This window comes from Mobula hypostoma, chromosome 15 (assembly GCF_963921235.1).
Source record: "Mobula hypostoma chromosome 15, sMobHyp1.1, whole genome shotgun sequence".
Lineage (NCBI taxonomy): Eukaryota > Metazoa > Chordata > Chondrichthyes > Myliobatiformes > Myliobatidae > Mobula > Mobula hypostoma.
This window is the reverse complement of record NC_086111.1, coordinates 38,142,049-38,163,299: the sequence shown is the minus strand read 5'-3', so window position 1 is coordinate 38,163,299 and position 21,251 is coordinate 38,142,049.

The window sequence follows — 21,251 nt, the reverse complement described above, 5'->3', positions numbered from 1 at the left end:
AGAAGTAATGATACCAGAATTAAGGAGTGTAGTTGGAACCTAGAGTGCAGTTCAGTGGTGTACCATACAACATAGAAACAAGGAGTGCCTTTTTCTTAGTGATTCTTGATTTCACCACATCTCACTTTTGTTTTTAGTTTTGAGATATTGGAATATGCAGTGGAAGCTCTGGTTTTTATGCTCAAAGGAACAAGAGTAAAAGTGCTGTACAGCACAGAAACATACTTTCACAGATTTATGGACTTGTTCATCAACACCCCCTAGGGTCTTATCATTTCCTGTGTATGTTTTTTCCTTTGTTTGCCTTCCCAAAATGCATCCATTGCATGTATTAAGGTTAAATTCCACTGGCCATTGCTTTGCCCAACTTTCCATTTGATCTATATCCAGCTGTTGCTTAGAGAATCCTCCCCATTATTCACATCACCAACTTTCACGTCATCTACAAAACTTACTAAACATACATCCTACGTTCACATCCAAGCTGTTAGTGTATATCACAAGCAAGAAGGAGACCGCATTAATCTAAATCACTAGCTAAAAAATTTGACTCAGTAAACAACTCTCCAACATCATTCACTGCCTTCTATTACTAAGTGAACTTTGGATCCATTTTGCCAGCTTGCCCTGGATCTAACATGCCACGTATGATTTTGACTAAAACCTTACTAAAGTCCTTGTAAACACCACCTACCACACTGCACTTATTAATATGCTTAATTATCTTCTTAAAAATTACTCAGCAAGACAGTAGTTCCATAGAACCATAGAACACTACAGCACAGAAACCCCTCATAATTTTGTAAACCTCTATCAAGTCCCCCCTCATTCTTCTACGTTCCAAGGAATAAAGTCTTAACCTGTTCAATCTTTCCTTGTAACTCAACTCCTGAAGACCCGGCAAAATCCTAGTAAATCTTCTCTGCACTCATTCAATCTTACTGATATCCTTCCTATAGTTAGGTGACCAGAACTGTACACAATACTCCAAATTTGGCCTCACCAATGTCTTATACAATCTCACCATAAGATCCCAACTCCTATACTCAATACTTTGATTTATGAATGCTAGGATGCCAAAAGCCTTCTTTACAACCCTGTCTACCTGTGACACCACTTTCAGGGAATTATGTATCTGAACTCCCAGATCTCTTTGTTCCTCCGCACTCCTCAGTGCCCTACCATTTACTGTGTATGTCCTACCTTGATTTGTCCTTCCAAAATGCAACACCTCACACTCGCCTGCATTAAATTCCATCTGCCATTTTCTGGCCCATTTTTCCAGTTGGTCCAGATCTCTCTGCAAGCTTTGAAAACCTTCCTTGCTGTCCACAACGCCTCCAATCTTAGTGTCATCAGTAAACTTGCTCATCTAATTTACCACATTATCATCTAGATCATTGATATAGACAACAAACAACAATGGTCCCAGCACAGATCCCTGAGGCACACCACTAGTCACAGGCCTCCAGTCTGAGAAGCAATCATCCACTACCACTCTCTGTCTTCTTCCACACAGCCAATTTCAAATCCAGTTTACAACCTCTCCATGGATACCTAGTATCTGAACCTTCTGAACTAACCTCCTATGTGGGACCTTGTCAAAGGCCTTACTAAAGTCCATGTAAACAAAATCCATAGCCTTTTCTTCATCTACTTTCTTGGTAACCTCCTCAAAAAACTCTACTTTTCATTACTTTCAAGACAAGGAGAAACTGTTTCATTTCGTTCGATCTAAAGGTTACATTGATTTTCTGGATCTTAAGTTTCGATTCGTGGAGGATTTCAGTAAACCAATTCGGGATCAACGGGTTCGTTACAGATCTGTGATGTCGGAACTCTACAAGATGGATTTAAAACCAGCGCTGCTTTGCCCTGCACGTCTAAGGATTCGTACATCAGATGGAGCCCTCCATTTTTTTGAATCTCCATCGGATGCCCTAGTTATCTGGATCAATTTTCACCTTCAACATCTTAATCGTAATTCTTAACTATCTCCGTTGATCGGAGGTTGTGAATTTGTCAGTCTTAATTTTTTTTTTGCCTTATATGGGCAGAAAAGTTTATTTTTGATTATTTAATATGGTTGCTAAACTTTTTTTCTAACTGCGTCATTCCTTTCTTTTTCCCAGGGGATTCTGGGTGGTTATTTCCTCACCGTCATTTTACGTATTTCCTTTGTGGCCTTAAATTTTGTAGTTTTTAAATCTACTTTGTTTTGTAGGTTTTCATAACTAGTTTATGTTAATAATTTCATTTTTTTTTGTTTTGTTTACTCATAGGGTCTGGGGTTTGTTGCGTTTTTTTTATATTTCCTGGCTTTTACTCTGTTATATTAAGTGTTTGTTTTAATTGAGTTACCTTTTTTTATTCTTTTACTGTTTTATAACTAGCTGATCTTTTTTATATTTACACTTTTTTTTAGGGAGCGTATACCGGAAGTCATGGGGGTAGTTTTAGTGCTTGCTTCTTTCGGGCTGGTCGCGTTAGATTTAGCCTTGGGGTCATGGGGTGTGGGGTGGTGGGAGGGGCTTCACGTTTTAGTTTCTTTCTTCTTGGGCTATGTACATTATTGAAGTATTGGTTGCGTTCTTCTTCCCGGTATCTCTTATTTGTTCTGTTCCCTTTCCGGGTTCGTGGGTCGAGCCTATCGTCAATCCTCCTTGTTGCGGGTTGACTTTAGGGTTTATGGAGTCTATTATTAATTTTGTCTCCTGGAATACTAATGGTCTTAATCATCCTATTAAAAGGAAAAAAGTTTTTAAAGTGTTCCGGAGACTTAAAGCACAAATTTTACTTTTACAAGAGACCCATGTGCGGAGGGGGGACAGATTACGTTTTTTTAAATTCTGGAAGGAACAACAGTTTCATTTGAACTCCAATGCTAAGATTCGAGGCGTCTCTATTTTTATAGACTCCTCAGTTACTTTTATACAACATGATACTATTCCTGATCCGAATGGTAGATTTCTATTGGTTAGTGGTCTACTATTTAATAAAAAGGTAGTTTTGGTTAATGTTTATGCTCCTAATATGGACTGTCCGGAATTTTATAAATCATTATTCAATCAGTTCCCGAATTTGAATGAGTTTTCATTGATCTGGGGCAGAGATCTTAATACCTGTTTATCTCCAGCTTTGGACCGTTCGGCTCCTCTACGGACCTTACCTAATAAATCTGCAACTTTGATTAATTCATTCCTCTCTGATTCTGGGTCGACGGACATTTGGCGTTTTTTGCATCCTCAGGAAAAAGATTTTTCTTTTTTTCACACGTTCACCATTCTTATTCAAGAATTGATTATTTCTTTATTGACTCTCGTCTTATTTCTTCAGTGATTAAATGTGATTATGACTCTATAACCATTTCGGATCATGCTCCACTTAAGCTTTCTATTAAAATTCTGGCCAATACACAAAATAATAGACAACGGCGTTTTAATTCGCTGTTGCTTCAGGACTCGGACTTTGTTAACTTTATGAATGAACAGATTGATCTTTTTTTTAAACAATTAACTATACAGAGGATATTTCTGTGAACATTCTTTGGGATACTTTTAAAGCTTATATTCGTGGTCAGATTATCTCGTATTCTGCTGCTTTGAGGAAGAAGCTGAAGCAGGAGGAGTTGGTAATTGTGGACAAGATTAAGGAAATTGATAAGAAATATGTTATAGCTCCTTCTGAGGAGTTATATAAACAAAGAACTGAACTTCAAATGGAACACAGTTTATTACTTTCGTCCTCGATTGTAAACCAATTAAAGAAAACAAGAAGTGAATTTTATGTACACAGTGACAAAATTGGCAAACTGTTGGCTAATCAACTGAAGTCTAATTATGCTAAATCTCAAATTAATCAGATTTATAACCAAAATGATCAACTGATACTTGATCATGCGGGGATTAATCAAACCTTCTGTGATTTTTATTCTTCCTTATATCAATCAGAGTCCCCTCGAGATTCTAAATATATGAATGATTTTTTAGATAACCTAGACTTCCATGAGATTTCACAGGATATGTCTTCTATGTTAGATACTCCCATTACCACGGATGAGATTAAGAATGTTATTTTCTCTATGAATTTGGGGAAAGCTCCTGGCCCTGATGGGTTTACCGTAGAATTTTATAAATGTTTCGCACCTTCATTAATCCCTTGGTTCTGTAGGGTTTTTGAGGCTTCATTAAAACTTGGTAAACTTCCCGAATCTTTCAATAGAGCGTCAATCTCTCTAATATTAAAGAAGGATAAAGATCCTGCTCAATGTGCATCTTATACACCAATATCTTTATTAAATGTTGATTCTAAAGTTTCTTCTAAGTTATTAGCAAATAGATTAGAAAAAGTACTTCCTTTTATTATTTCGGAAGACCAAACAGGTTTTATTAAAGGTCATTACTCTTTTTATAATATTCGCACACTGTTAAATATTGTTTATACTCCCTCACAAAATGTTCCTGAGTGTGTTATCTCTTTAGATGCTGAGAAAGCTTTTGATAGGGTAGAATGGCCTTACTTATTTAAGGTGCTTGAAATGTTTAATTTTAGCTCGAAATTTATACCCTGGATTAAACTGTTATATCATTCTCCGGTGGCCTCGGTCCGTACTAACTCTCTAAGCTCACCTTTTTTCCCTCTTTTTCGAGGTACTCGACAAGGTTGTCCTCTTAGTCCTTTATTATTTGATATTGCATTAGAACCTCTTGCAATTGCCATTCGAGAATCTCCAAATATTACTGGGATAACTCGGGGCTTAAAGTCCCATAAAATATCACTCTATGCTGATGACTTACTTTTATATATTTCTAATCCCCAAAAATCCATCCCTGCTGTTTTAGAGCTATTAGCACAATTTGGTCTTTTTTCAGGTTATAAATTAAATCTTAGTAAGAGTGAACTTTTCCCGATTAATAAACAACTTCCCTTATATCATAACTTTCCATTTAAATTGATTAATAATTATTTTTCATATCTTGGGATTAAAATTACTTGTAAATACGAAGATTTATTTAAGATTAACTTTTTACCCTTAATTGACCATATTATTCAACTTTCATCTAAATGGTTTCCTTTATATTTAACTTTGATTGGTCGTATTAATGCAGTTAAGATGTTTTTTTTGCCAAAATTTTTATATATATTTCAGGCATTACTAATTTTTGTTCCAAAATCTTTTTTTGATAAAGTTGACTCCAAAATTTTTTCATTTATTTGGCAAAATAAAAACCCGAGACTGGGTAAAATACATTTACAGAAAGCTAAGAGAGATGGAGGTTTAGCATTACCTAACTTTAGATTTTATTATTGGGCAATTAATATTCGACATATGAAATTTTGGTTACTTGACCAGGATATACTATCCATTCCTAAATGGGTAGCATTGGAATTACAATCTGTTCAGGGTTATACACTTGGCTCTATTTTAGGTTCCTCTCTTCCTTTTGATTTGAAACGCCTTAAACAGGTATCTAACCCGATAGTTAAATATACCTTACGTATTTGGTTTCAATTCAGAAAATTTTTTGATCTTAACCAATTTGGGCTAGCGATTCCTATTTTAGGTAACATTTTTTCCTCCCTCTTTTACGGATCGTGCTTTTCAAATTTGGAAGACTAAGGGTATTTCACAGTTTTTGGATTTATTTTTAGATGGTTCCCTTATGTCTTTTGAACAATTATCTAATAAATATAATTTATCAAGAATACATTTTTTTAGATATCTACAAGTTAGAAATTTCCTAAGTACTATACTTTCTTCCTTTCCAATGCTTCCTCCTACATACATTTTAGATACTATAATTAACCTTAATCCATGTCAGAAAGGTGCATCGGCTATGATTTATAATATTATTATGAAACTTAGGAAAGCTCCATTTGATAAGATTAGGGTAGATTGGGAACAGGAATTGGGGTGTAACTTTTCCGTGGATGACTGGGGGCAGATTTTACATTTAGTCAATACTTCCTCTATCTGTGCTAAACATTCCCTAATTCAATTTAAAGTTGTTCATAGAGCACATATGTCCAAAGCTAAATTAGCTCGCTTTTATTCTCATTTTAATCCTTTTTGTGATAGATGTCCGGAGCAGATAGCCTCTTTAATGCATATGTTTTGGTCTTGTCCTACTCTGGAAACTTTTTGGAGAGACATTTTTAATATTATCTCCGAGGTATTGAATATAGATATCTCTCCTCACCCTATTACTGCTATCTTTGGACTACCTAAAATTTCCAGTAATCTTTCTCCTTCAGCCCGTAGAATGATTGCATTTCTTACTTTAATGGCGAAAAGATGTATCTTACAACATTGGAAAGAGCTTAATGCTCCAACTACCTTTTTTTGGTTTTCTCAGACGATATTATGCTTGAATTTGGAGAAAATTAGAAGCAATCTTTATGACTCCTCGTTTAAATTTGAACAGACCTGGAGATCTTTTATTCAATATTTTCATTTAATGTAATATATACCCTTCTTGTTTTTTTTTACTGTTTTTAATGGAGGTCGGGATTGAGGACGTGATTTTAAGTTTTTTAACTCTGTTTGGTTTCAAGTTAGCCCATTGCTTTGCTTTGCTTTTAGTTAGTTGCACGGTGGGGTTTTTTTTGGGGGGGTTTTTTTTCCTTTTCTCTATTGATATATATATATAAATTAGTATACTATTATGTTACCTTGGTACGTTATGTTTAAATTACATTGTTTGTATCTTTTTTTTGTATTAATATCTCCTGTAATTTTATTATATTCTAGCAGTGTATTAGTGCCTATATGGCTTACCTTTTTGTATACTTATTCAATAAAAAGATTTAAAAAGAAAAGAAAGAAAAAACTCTACAAGATTCGTTAAACACGATCGACCACGCACAAAGCCATGCTGGCTATCCTTAATCAGCCCTTGGCTGTCGAAATACTTGTATATCCGATCTCTCAGAACACCTTCCAATAACTTATGTACTACTGATGTCAGGCTCACCGGCCTGTAATTACCTGGTTTACTTTTGGAGCCTTTTTTAAACAACGGAACAACATGAGCTACCCTCTAATCCTCCGGCACCATACCCATGGCTAAGGACATTTTAAATATTTCTGCCAGGGCCCCTGCAATTTCTACACTAGTCCCTCCAAGGTCCGAGGAAATAACATGTCAGGCCCGGGAGATTTATCTACCTTTATTTGCTGTAAGGCAGCAAACACCTCCTCCTCTTTAATCTCTATATGTTCCATGACACTACTGCTTGTTTCCCTTCCTTCCATATACGATATGCCAGTTTCCTGAGTAAATACTGATGCAAAACAACCGTTTAAGATCTCCCTCATCTCGTGAGGCTCCACACATAGACAACCACTCTGATCTTCTAGGGGACCAATTTTGTCCCTTACTATCCTTTTACTCTTAGTATACTTGTAGAAACCCTTTGGGTTTACCCTCACATTATCTGCCAAAGCAACCTTATGTCTTCTTTTTGCCTTCCTGATTTCCTTCTTTAGTATTTTCTTACATTTTCTATACTCTTCAAGTACCTCATTTGTTCCTTGTTGCCTATACCTGCTATACACCTCTCTCTTTTTCTTAACCAGATTCGCCAATATCCCTTGAAAACCGAGGTTCCCTATGCCTGTTAATTTTGTTTTAATCCTGGCAGGAACATGGGAACTCTGCGCTCTCAACATTTTGTCTTTGAAGGCCTTCCACTTACTGAACACATCCTTGCCAGAAAACAACTTACTCCAATCCACTCTTCCTAGATCCTTTCTCATTTCCACAAATTGCCCCTTCTCCTATTTAGAACTTCAACTCGAGGACCAGATCTATCCTTATCCATAATTAACTTGAAACTAACGACATTATGGTCACTGGACCCAAAATGTTCACTTACACATACTTCTGTCACCTGACCTGTCTGGTTCCATAATAGGAGATTAGTTCCCATGAACTAATGTTCCCATGAACATATGCATGCTGACTGCCTCTGATCAATCCCTATCTTCCGAATGTAGATAAATCCTCTCTTAGATTATTTTTCCAACAATTTCCCTCCCACTGATGTAAGACTCTCTAGCCTGTAGTTACCTTATCTGGCTTACTGGCTTTGCCAGGACAAAGCAACAAAATGTGGCATCCTCCAGTCATTTGGCATCTCATCTTAATTAATCAAGATGCAAAAATCACCATCAAGGCCCCAGCAATCTCCTCTCTTGCCTTCTGTTGCAGCCAAGGATACCATTCATTAGGCCTTAGGGATTTGGCCACCTTTATATACTTTGAGATATCTAATACCTCCTCCTTAATGCAAACATGCCCCAGAATAATACCATCTCCCCAAACTCTTCAGATACGATGTCTTTCTCCTTAGTGTATACAGATGAAAGCATCACATGGGACCTTACCTACAACTGCACATACAGACTTCCTCACTGTTTATGAGGGAGGGCCTCTACTTTACTTAGTTTTTACTCATGATATAATACACACTTTTAATTACTTCTTTCCAAATATGATAGAGGTGTTCATTTAATTGCATCTTTATGTTTGAGGGATATTAAACAATTGAACTGAAAACCACATCGTAGACAGGAAATGCTTGGATGCTAATTAAAGTTTTTGGAGCATTTGGGATACCATCCATGGGTCTTGCACAACCACAGAATCTGCTTTCTGTTCCTCTAATTATGGAATCCCCTATCACTACTGCACGGCTCTTTCCCCTCTTCCCTTCTGAGCCACAGAGCCAGACACCTGTCGCTGTGGAATGTGCTAGCAGAATGCCAGAAATGCAAGAGTGTCAGGGGGCAGAAGTGAGAGTCATTGCTATTACTGAGGAGAAGGTGATTGGGAAGCTGAAAAGTCTGACGGTACGTAAGTCACCTGGACCAGCTGATCTATACCCCAAGGTTCTAAAAGAGATGGCTGAATAGATTGTGGAGGCATTTGTAATGATCTTTCAAGAATCACTAGTGTCGCTCCACTCTTTAAGAAGGGGGGGAGGAAGAAGAAAGGAAATTATATGGCCAGTTAACCTGACTTCAGTGGTTGGAAAGATGTTGGAGTCTATTATTAAGGATGCGGTTTCAGGGTACTTGGAAGCACATAATAAAGTAGGCAAAGTTCAGCATGGTTTTCTAAAGGGTAAGTCTTGCCTTGCAAATCTGTTGGAATTTTTGGAGGAAATAAAAAACAGGATAGACAAAGGAGTAGGCCTTTAACAAGATGCCACACATGAGGCTGCTAAACAAGGTAAGAGCCCATGGTATTACAGGAAAAGTACTAGCATGGATAGAAGATTAGCTGTCAGACAGGAGGCAAAGAGTGGGAATAAAGGGGGCCTTTTCTGGTTAGCTGCTGATGACTAGTACTGTGCCACAGCGAGGGTGTTGGACCGCTTATTTTCACATTATATGCCAATGATTTGGGTGAAAGAATTAAGAGCTTTATGGCCAGGCTTGTGGACGATACAAAGATAGCTGGAGGGACAGATAGTGTTGAAGAAGCAGATTGTTTGCAGAGGGACTTAGTCAGCTTGGGGGAATAGACAAAGAAATAGCAGATGGAATATAGTTGGTCATGCACTTTGGAAGAAGGGATAAAAGCATAGACAATTTTCAAAATGGGGAGAAAATTCAAAAATTAGAGGTGCAAAGGACTTGGGATACCTTGTACAAGATTCCCTAGAGGCTAACCTGCAGGTTAGTCAGTAGAAAAGAAGGCAAATGCAATATTAGCATTCATTTCAAGAGGACTAGAATAGAAAAGCGAGGATGTAATGCTGAAGCTTTATAAAGCACTGGTGAGGCATAACTTGGAGTACTGTGAGTAGGTTAGGGCTCCTTATCTAAGAAAAGTTGTGCTGCCTTTGGTGAGTGTGCAAAGGAAGTTCATGAGAATGATCCTGGGAATGAAAGGGTTAATAGTCAGGGATACTATTACAGCTACAGAGAGGGTGGGAAATGTAGCAGGATCCTCTTTTGAGTCAGTATGGGGAGCAGGAAGGGAGCAGTTGCTCTATTGGGGGTATTCTATAGGCCCCCTGGTAGCAGCAGAGATACCGAGGAGCAGATTGGGAGGCAGATTTTGGAAAGGTGCAAAAGTAACAGGGTTGTTATCATGGGTGACTTTAACTTCCCTAATATTGACTGGCACCTGATTAGTTCCAAGGGTTTAGATGGGGCAGAGTTTGTTAAGTGTGTCCAAGATGGATTCTTGTCACAGTATGTGGACAGGCCAACTAGGGAGAATGCCATGCTAGATCTAGTACTAGGTAATGAACTGGGTCAGGTCACAGATTTCTCAGTGGGTGAGCATCTGGGGAAAAGTTACCACTGCTCCCTGGCCTTTAGCATTATCATGGAAAAAGATAGAATCAGAGAGGACAGGAAATTTTTTAATTGGGGAAGGGAAAATTATGAGGCTGTAAGGCTAGAACTTGCGGGTATGAATTGGGATGATGTTTTTTGCAGGGTACTATGGACATGTGGTCGATGTTTAGGGATCTCTTGTAGGATGTTAGGGAAAAATTTGTTCCGGTGAGGAAGGTAAAGAATGGTAGGGTGAAGGAACCATGGGTGACAAGTGAGGTGGAAAATCTAGTCTGGTGGAAGAAGGCAGCATACATGAGGTTTAGGAAGCAAGGATCAGATGGATCTATTGAGGAATATAGGGAAGCAAGAAAAGAGCTTAAGAAGGGGCTGAGAAGAGCAAGAAGGGGGCATGAGAAGGCCTTGGCGAGTAGGGTAAAGGAAAACCCTAAGGCATTCTTCAATTATGTGAAGAACAAAAGGATGACTGGAGTGAAGGTAGGACCGATTAGAGATAGAGGTGGGAAGATGTGCCTGGAGGCTGTGGAAGTGAGCGAGGTCCTCAGTGAATTATTCACCAATGAGAGGGAACTTGATGACGGTGAGGACAATATGAGTGAGGTTGATGTTCTGGAGCATGTTGATATTAAGGGAGAGGAGGTGTTGGAGTTGTTACATTAGGATGGATAAGTCCCCGGGGCCTGATGGAATATTCCCCAGGCTGCTCCACGAGGCGAGGGAAGAGATTGCTGAGCCTCTGGCTAGGATCTTTATGTCCTCATTGTCCATGGGAATGGTACCGGAGGATTGGAGGAGGCGAATGTTGTCCCCTTGTTCAAAAAAGGTAGTAGGGATAGTCCGGGTAATTATAGACCAGTGAGCCTTACGTCTGTGGTGGGAAAGCTGTTGGAAAAGATTCTTAGAGATAGGATCTATAGGTATTTAGAGAATCATGGTCTGATTAGGGACAGTCAGCATGGTTTTGTGAAGGGCAGATCATGTCTAACAAGCCTGATAGAGTTCTTTGAGGAGGTGACCAGGCATAGAGAAGAGGGTAGTGCAGTGGATGTGATCTACATGGATTTTAGTAAGGCATTTGACAAGGTTCCACACGGTAGGCTTATTCAGAAAGTCAGAAGGCATGGGATCCAGGGAAGTTTGGCCAGGTGGATTCAGAATTGGCTTGCCTGCAGAAAGCAGAGGGTCATGGTGGAGGGAGTACATTCGGATTGGAGGGTTGTGACTAGTGGTGTCCCATAAGGATCAGTTCTGGGACCTCTACTTTTCGTGATTTTTATTAATGACCTGAATGTGGGGTAGAAGGGTTGGTTGGCAAGTTTGCAGACGACACAAAGGTTGGTGGTGTGGATAGTGTAGGGGATTGTTGAAGATTGCAGAGAGACATTGATAAGATGCAGAAGTGGGCTGAGAAGTGGCAGATGGATTTCAAGCCAGAGAAGTGTGAGGTGGTACACTTTAGAAGGACAAACTCCGAGGCAGAGTACAAAGTAAATGGCAGGATACTTGGAAGTGTGGAGGAGCAGAGGGATCTGGCGGTACATGTCCACAGATCCCTGAAAGTTGCTTCACAGGTAGATAGGGTAGTTAAGAAAGCTTATGGGGTGTTAGCTTTCATAAGTCAAGGGATAGAGTTTAAGAGTCGTGGGGTAATGATGCAGCTCTATAAAACTCTGGTTAGGCCACACTTGGAGTACTCTGTCCATTTCTGGTGGCCTCACTATAGGAAGGATGTGGAAGCATTGGAAAGGGTACAGGGGAGATTTACCAGGATGCTGCCTGGTTTAGAGAGTATGCATTATGATTAGAGATTAAATTAGGGCTTTACTCTCTGGAGAGAAGGACGATGAGAGGAGACATGATAGAGGTATCCAAGATATTAAGAGGAATAGATAGAGTGGACAGCCAGCGCCTCTTCCCCAGGGCATCACTGCTCAGTACAAGAGGACAAGGCTTTAAGGTGAGGGGTGGGAAGTTCAAGGGGGATATTAGAGGAAGGGTTTTTACTCAGAGAGTGGTTGGTGCGTAGAATGCACTACCTGAGTCAGTGGTGGAGGCAGATACACTTGTGAAATTTAAGAGACTACTAGACGTGTATAAGGAGGAATTTAAGGTGGGGGGGGGGTTATATGGGAGGCAGGGTTTAAGGGTCGGCACAACATTGTGGGCCAAAGGGCCTGTACTGTGCTGTACTGTTCTATGTTCTATGTTCTATATTCTATGTTAACATATGAGGAGCATTTGATGGCTCTGGGCCTGTAATTGCTGGAATTTAGAAGAATGAGGGAGGATCTCATTTAAACCACTTGAATATTAAAAGAACCAGATAGAGTGGATGTGGAGAGGATGTTTCCTATAGTGGGGGAGTCTAGGACCTGAGGGAACAGTCAGAATTGAGGGACATGCATTTAGAATAGAGATGAGGAACAATTTATTTTGCCAGAGGGTGGTGAATCTGTGGAATTCATTGCCACAGTGAGCTGTGCAGAGCAAGTCATTAGGTATATCTAAGGCAGAGCTGGATAAGTTCTTGATTAATCAAGGTGTCAAAGGTTACGGGAAGAAGGTAGGAGAATAGGGTTAGGAAGGAAAATAAATCAACTACGATAGAATGGTGGAGAATACTCAGTTCAGCTCCTATGTCTTAATGGTTTTATAACCTCCCTTTACAGAGACTTCTTGTGGCTATTTATATCCGATAAGGCTTAAGGTCTTCATCTGAGTTTAGAACTTTGTGGTCAGGAACACAAGACCATCATACAAGAACATGTCCTGTACTGACTCTAAACTGTTGTAGGATTCACAAGCATATTCTATTGCATCTCCATCTCTGAATTCCACTTAAATCTATCATTTCCTAGAACTAGAATTAATCTACATAGTCCTGTACTATAGCACTCTCATCCTTCAGATACAGGCCTCCTCACGGCTTGCCATGTCACTGTCATGCTTATCAGTACTGTCTCTAAACAATGGCTGCTACAAAGCAGAAAGCTGGTGATGCAGCATCACTTCTGTAGTTATGATGACAATTGAAACTGAGTTTAGGTCGAAGAACGTCCAGATACTTTGCACCTTCGGACATGCTTGCTTTGTGGCAACTTCACTTAAAACCCATAGAGCAGGCGCCCCCAACATGGGGTCCGTGGAACACTCAGTAAATGGTAGGGGTCCATGGCACAAGGAAGGTTGGGATCCCTTGCCACAGAGAGTATGGATATCATGAAATACATCCAGTATTTTAACTGACATTAAGCAAGAATTGATCTGAACCTCTTCATATGTTTTTGACATCTATAACTCTTATTATATAACTCTCTTACTTCATTTCTGCACATTGCATCATCCTCTTTGGCCATGTCTTGTGACCAGCCCTGATTATATTTTAGTGGTTGCTTCATGTCCTATCAGTTGTATGAAATGTTTGGGCTGTTTTATTACCATGAAAGTTGCTACGCAGTTGCCTGTTGTGGAAGAGGAAACATCCACATCTCATTGTTAGTTGCTGAGTCCTCTTAAGAAGTTAAAATGTAAACATTGATCCAGGTCCAACTAAGTTTAGCTACATTTAGAAAGTTTGTGAACCTGGTAGAATTTTCTCTATTTCTGCATAAATATGACCTAAACTGTGATCAGATCTTCATGTAAGTCCTAAAACTAGATAAAGAGCACCTAATTAAATAAATAACACAAAAGCATTACAAAGAAGAGAACATCTGCAGATGCTGGAAATCCAAGCAACACACACAAAATGCTGGAGGAACTCAGCAGGCTAGGCAGCATCTATGGTAAAAAGTACAGTCAACATTTTGGGCCAAGACCCTTCGGCAAGTCTGCATGTTGTGGAAGAGAAAATATCCGCATCTCATTGTACATTTCAAAAACATTATACTTGATCATTTATTTATTGAGGAAAATGATCCAATAATACATGTATTTGTTGGAAAAAGTATGTGAACCTCTGGAGTATTGCTAAAGGCCTGAGTGTTCGCCAGTCCACAGTATAAGAAATTGTCTACAAATAAAGGAAAATCAGTACTGTTGCTGCTCTCCCTTGAAGTGGGCATCCTGTGAAGATCACACCAAGAATACAATGTGCAATGCTGAAGGAGGTGAAAAAGAACCCAAGGGTAACAGCAAAAGAGCTGCAGAAATCTCTGGAACTTGATAAAGTCTCTGTTTATGTGTCCCCTGTAAGAAAGACACTGAACATGAATAGTATTCATGGAAGGACACCAACGAGGAAACCACTGCTCTCCAGAAAAATTGCTGTACTTCTTAAGTTTGCAGAAGACCACTTGGATGTTCTACAATGTTTCTGGGACAATATTCTGTGGACGGATGAGACAAAAGTTGAACTTTTTGGCAGAAATGCACATTGCTATGTTTGGAGGAAAAAGGGCACTGCACATTAAGACCAAAACCTCATCCCAACTGTGAAGCTTAATGGAAGGAGCATCATGGTTTGGAGTGCTTTGCTGTCTCATGGCCTGAACAGTTTGCAATCGTTGATGGAACAATAAATTCACAATTGTCTCAAGGTAGTTTACAGGAGAATGTCAGGGTAGCAGTCTGACACCTGGAGCTTAATAGAAGTTGGATAATACAGCAAGATAATGATCTGAAAGACAAGAGTAAATCAACAACAGAATGGTTTAAGAAGAAGAAAACTCATGTTTTGGAATGGCCGAGTCAAAGTCCTGACCTTAATCCTATAGAAATGTTGTGGAAGGACCTGAGCAAGCAGTTCATGAAAGGAAGCCTACCAACATCCTAGAGTTGAAGCAGTTTTGTAAGGAGGAATGGCCTAAAATTCCTCCAAGCCAATGTACAGGAGTGATCAAAGATACTGGAAACGTTTGGTTGAAGTTATTGCTGTATAAGAGGGGTCACACCAGTTACAAAGGTACACATACTTCTTACAACAAATACATGTAATATTAGATCACTTTTCTCAATAAATAAATGAACAAGTATAATGTTTTTTGTGTTATTTATTTAATTGGGTTCTCTTTATCTAATTTTAGGGCGTGTGAAGATCTGATCACATTTTAAGTCATATTTATGCAGAAACAGAGAAAATTCTACAGGGTTCACAAACTTTCTAGCACCACTGTATTCCTAAGCAATTTTGGTCTGTCAATTCTTAGATATGTGTGTCATAAATAGCCACTTGACCAATAGCATGGAGAATGATTCATATGATAGTAATGGGAAAAAATTGCCTTCCATTTATAATACAGTATTACTGTGATGTGAACACCACAAAAGTGTGTGAATTAGGGATGTGAATGGACTTATCAGACATAGTACCATTGATACTTAAGATGAAATTCGAGCACTAAGTCTCAATTTTATACATGAACCTGGCAGACTTTAACAATTAAAGACTGGTTTGGATTGGTATTTCTCTGAACATTAAATAAATTTGGTCCCATTAAATATTTTCTTTAAAAAAATGAAGAATGAGATACATAGACTGAACATTTGAGAGCATGCACATTCCGCAGTTTATTCTAAAGGAAATGAGAAAGCTACATGTGGACAGAATGTCACCTTCAGAATATAATTAAGAAAGGACAAGGGGAAAGAACAATGACTTTTCTTCAGCTTTAAATAATTCCACTTTATATTTTTAATTAACTAGAATTAGAGGCAGAGCCAATAGGCAATAGTGATTGACTGAGTCCTTCTGCTTCAAGACCTTTTATTTGTACCCCTAGTCTGATCAGCTGTTTACTTAAAAAACATACTTGTAGCACCAGCCCTTCTGTTCACTACTGAGAAAAAAATACGATGGATTCATGCTAATTAGTATGAATTTGTTACAAACATACTTTGTTTCTAAAAGTAGTAATTTTGATGAACAGTTCTTCAATATCATAATTAATTTAGAATTAGTAGATTAAAGTTTCCAAAAATTTCATTATTGTACAGTGAGTATACAAATATGGTGTTGTGAGTTTCTTACTGACCCCAGTTCTTTTTCAGGTAAACAGATGATGTTTTCACTACTGGAGGAGATAACTGTCCACTTTCAGGACTATCAATGCATCACGTTGATAAAAACATGCAGGGATTCAATAATTCCTGCAAAGCAATTGCATTGGTCTTCAACAATTAAGCAAATGTTCATTACAAAAATCATTCCACTTGTAGTGGTCTTGAGCTTGACAAAACTAATTGCAATCATGGCCTGAAGGTATGACTGGTGATGATTGCTTTGCTTACACGTAACTGTTCTCTTGGTAAGAAATATTGAAATCAAATTAATTATTCATTTCAATGTGATTCAATGTGCAATTAAAATTACTTGGAATAGTTAAAATGAATTTTAGATTCTGCTTGTATGTTACAGTGCAGTCCTCAAAAGGTTTGACAGGCATCTTTGTGGAATTTGTTGTCCTTCATATCATTGTTTGTCTATGTAAATGATAATAGAAATTCCCAAGGACTAAATAAAGGCTTATCACCAGTAAACAGCTGAGATAGTTGTCCACGTTTGAGCCAGTAATGCAAATGGTAAGTACTGTAAATCTAGAATCTGCTTGGCTGAGTGCCCAGTTTGAACTTGACAACGTCCATGCAACATCAAAAAGGAGAATAAGCTCAGCTCATTTACAGAAAACAAAGTTTAATCAACCACAATTTTGTAAGTATTATGTGCAAAAAAAAATTGGGCTGGGACTTGGCCTGGAAAACTGTACAGTGTTGAACTGTTCTCATTTTTTTAAACCATAACTGTTACTAATTGGGGGGTTCCACTTAAAGCTGGAAGTTATACAATTATATCTGCAGGTCTTTTTTAGGTTTGGTGACTGTTCTCCAACATTGGTCACATCGTGTATTCTAATAACTGATGTGATATTTGGGAAATTCTGCCATTCAGTTAGCAGGTTTATTGATTTCAATGGAGAGGAGCAGCTACTAGTGAGAAAGGTAACTTACAGCTTTTCTTTTGAATTACTTGAATTTAATTGAGTATAATATTTTTAAGTGTTTTGAGTTTAAAACTTGAAAATTAATTCACCTTTGGAGATGTGGATTGGTGGGAAAAATACTTTTTTTTCAGTTTTTCAATTGCAAGGCTTGTTCTGGCCCCTATAGATAACAAAATCATAACACTACACTACTTTTGGATGCCTTCAGAAAACAAGTCAACACCGGAGAAAGTAGGTAAAAAGTGAATGTGGTTGCCTTGCTATTAGCAACAAAATCTGTCCCATTCTTTCTTCCACATTGGCTTTTCCCACTCATTTCAGATTAAATATCTTTATCTGACTTTATCAGACAATCATCATCTGATATTTAAATGTGCTTTTATGAAGATTAGTAGGGGTTATTGCTTATTTATTTTTCTTCATGTTTAAAAAATATGTGCTCATATGCAATCAAGTGAAAACATACATATCAAAAACAACTCATCAATCAGATTTGATCCAAATCAATCATTTGATCAGTATTTGATGCTGGTTTTGAAATCTCAGGATAATTTGTTTGTCCCTTATATTTTGGTCTGTGTTGTACCTCTTATTTTATCATAAAGTATACCAAGATATCCATAATTTTTGCAATAATTTGATCTCTTTGACATTCTTCAAATGAAAAATAGTAATTCCTTTCTTTAAAATTTTCAAAGTAAATCTTGCTGTGTAACATGAAACATTCATGATAACATTATTTTAACTTTTAAACAAATGTAAATCAGAATAGTACTTACATTTTTGCCTGTCCAGTACTTTTGTGATGTAAATATGAAATGATATTCTGATCTTGGAAAACCGCATACTAAGGGTAAATATATCCAAATACTGTATATTGCTACAGAGTTATAAAGCTGTTCTCTTTGATGAATTGAAACATTTGCCACAAGGCATTATCATGACTGTCCATTTGCCTCCAGTCAACTTAGTAATTTAGTACTCAGAGCAGGAAGCCTAGCTCCTTCCCAGGGTGAGAAAGGAACACAGTTAACAAGAGAGTTGAAATGATTTTTAACTTCGAAGTTCAAAGTAAATTTATTGCCAAAGTGCATAGTGTATACATTGATTCTGTAATGTTCTCACGCCATTCATGAAGCACAAGTCAGGAGCGTGAGGTTTCCTTTCAAAACACCATCCGGGATGAAGCATTAATTGGCACCATAATCACCACTCTATAACATTCATTCTCTCACCCCTGGGAGCACTACAGCTGCAGTGTGTGGCAGCTACAAGCATTTCAGTTATTAGCTGGATGACTGTAACAGTATAACCATCCTCCACCACTCTGCTTCAAAGCTTACAGTTTCTACCACCAGAACGGTAAGTGGTAGCTGGCATGAAGAAACACATCTACCTGCAGGTTGCTCTTCGTAATTTTGAGTTACATCAATGTTCCTTCATTCTTGATGTGATCTGAACTGTTTCCCATTAAATAGTATTGGGGTAGTGCATTCAGAAGAAGTACAGTGGTGCAAGAAGATAGCTTATTTTCATTTTTTTGTGGGGTGGTGGGATTTGGGTGTTGATGATGGTGCTACCTTTCTTTTCTTTCTTGGTTTCATGGCTACCCACAGAAATTTCAGAGCTGTATACTTTGATAATAAATGAACATATGAGATCTTTACGGAACATAGAGTGATAAGTAATAAATGCTGTTCCTGTCAGCAATATTCATATTCCACAAACTAGTCTCAGGAAAATTAAATATTCTTTCTATAAAGTTACAAGCAAATTGTATATAGTCATTTCCTATTTTATTCAAAGTTCAATGTAAATTTATTATCAAAGATCACATATTTCACCATACACGTACCATATACCTATCCTGGCCTAAAGCTACCTAGATGTGCATACACTAAGTATTTTGAAAAATGCAGACAAAAAGTTGAAGATATCTGAATGTAAAGATCATAATAAACTATCACAATAGATTACCAGGAAATTTAACTATGTCATACAGGGAAAGGTAGCATAATTTTCCAAATTTTTAATAAAATATTTTCATTTTGGCCAGAGAGAAATCATGTAACATTTGCTTCCTCACATGCATAATTTATGTCCCTAGTCTTGTTTAATGTGCTAAGTGTCTCAATTGTTTTTATTTTACAGTTGAAAGTTCTTTATATATTAAATACTCTGGGTCTTCTTGTAGTTCTTTACTGCTGGACTAAAAATTACTTCTCAGTTCTCTTAGAAACACTCATTAAAAGAAAACAAGTAGAGTATTTCAAACGCAAACACGAGGAAATCTGCAGGTACTGGAATTTCAACCTGACGAAGGGTCTCGGCCTGAAACATCGACTGTACCTCTTCCTATAGATGCTGCCTGGCCTGCTGCGTTCTCCAGCAATTTTTATGTGTGTTGCAGAGTATTTCAAAAGAAAGTACAGAAACCTTAGGTCTCACACCACCAGGTCCAGGAACAGTTTTAACCCTACAACCATTAAGGCTCCTGAACCGTTGTGGATAACTTCACTCAGCACAATTCTGAACTGATTCTGCAACCTGCAGACTCTCTTTCAAGGACTCTTTACAACTCATGTTCTCAGTATTTTTTTTTATTTGCACATTTTGTCTTCTTTTGCACATTGGTTGGTTGTCTGTGTTTGTTTGTATGTAGATTTTCATAAATTCTGTTGTATTTCTCCATTTTTCCTGTAAATACCTTCAAGAAAGTGAATCTCAAGGTAATATGATAAAGTTGCCATATACTTCCTTGAGATTCATTTTCTTGCAGGCATTTACAGGAAAAAATAAAGATCTGCTATACAATTTATGAAAAAACTATACATAAACAAAGACTGACAATCATGTACAAACAAAAAAAAATACTGAGAATATGAGTTGTAGAGAGTCTTCGAAAGTGAGTCTGTGGGTTGTGGAAAAGTTCAGAGTTGTGGTGAGAGAAGTTATCCACGCCGGTTCAGAGCCTGATGGTTATAGCACAATAACTGTTCTTGAACCTGATGGTGTGGAACCAAAGACTTCTTTACATCCTGCCCAATGGTAGTCGTGAGAAGAGAGAATGGCCGGGATGATGGGAATTCTTTTTGATGGATGCTGCTTTCATGTGGCAGCACTCAATGTAAATGTGCTCTGTGGTGGGGAGGGCTTTGCCTGTGATGGATCAGGTTGTATCTGTAGATTCTTCCATTTCTGGGCATTGGTGTTTCCATACTAGGCTGTGATGCAGCCAGTTAGGATACTCTCCATTGTGTATCTATAGAAGTATTGGTGAGTAGGTTATATTTAAAGCTGTTGAATATTTTGCTTGATGATGCATTCAAGATTCTGCAGGGTCAAAGATAAATAGGTCTAGAATTTATGTATCTGGTTTGAGGGGAGTTGAAGAGAATGTTTTTCACCAGGTGGTGGAAGGAGTTTAGAACTTTCTGCCTAAGGGGATGGAGAGGCAGAAAGTTTTACCATGTTTAAAAAGTGCTTACATATCTACCTGCAGGGCTAATACTTGGAGATCTGGTAGCTCTTTTTCAACTGGCATGGACAAACTGGCTGAGTGAATGCCTGTATAATGATTTGCAATGATTCTATTATAAAGAGTAGGCAGATTGCCTGGTAAATAACTTCACTGGATTTTGTCCTTCCTTTTGTGCACAGAACATGCTCGGGAAATTGTCAGTACTGTTAGGTAAATGCCTGTCTTGCAACTGTATTGTAACAGCTTGGCGAGAGGATTAGCTGGAACCTAAGAGGAGAGTCTTCAGCACTATTGCTGAAATGTTGTTCCATCCCAAGGCCTTGGCTCTGTCTAATATACTCATGTAAAGTGAATTGAATTAGTGTATGACTGGCTTCTGTAATGTTGGGAACAGGAGGAAGCTGAGATAGGCCATATACTTGGCAGCTCCCCTTGAAAATGATTACAATTGCCATCTCCTTATCTTTAGCACACAGTTGCAGGGCCCTGTTATCATGGAGAATGTGGATTGCCTTGA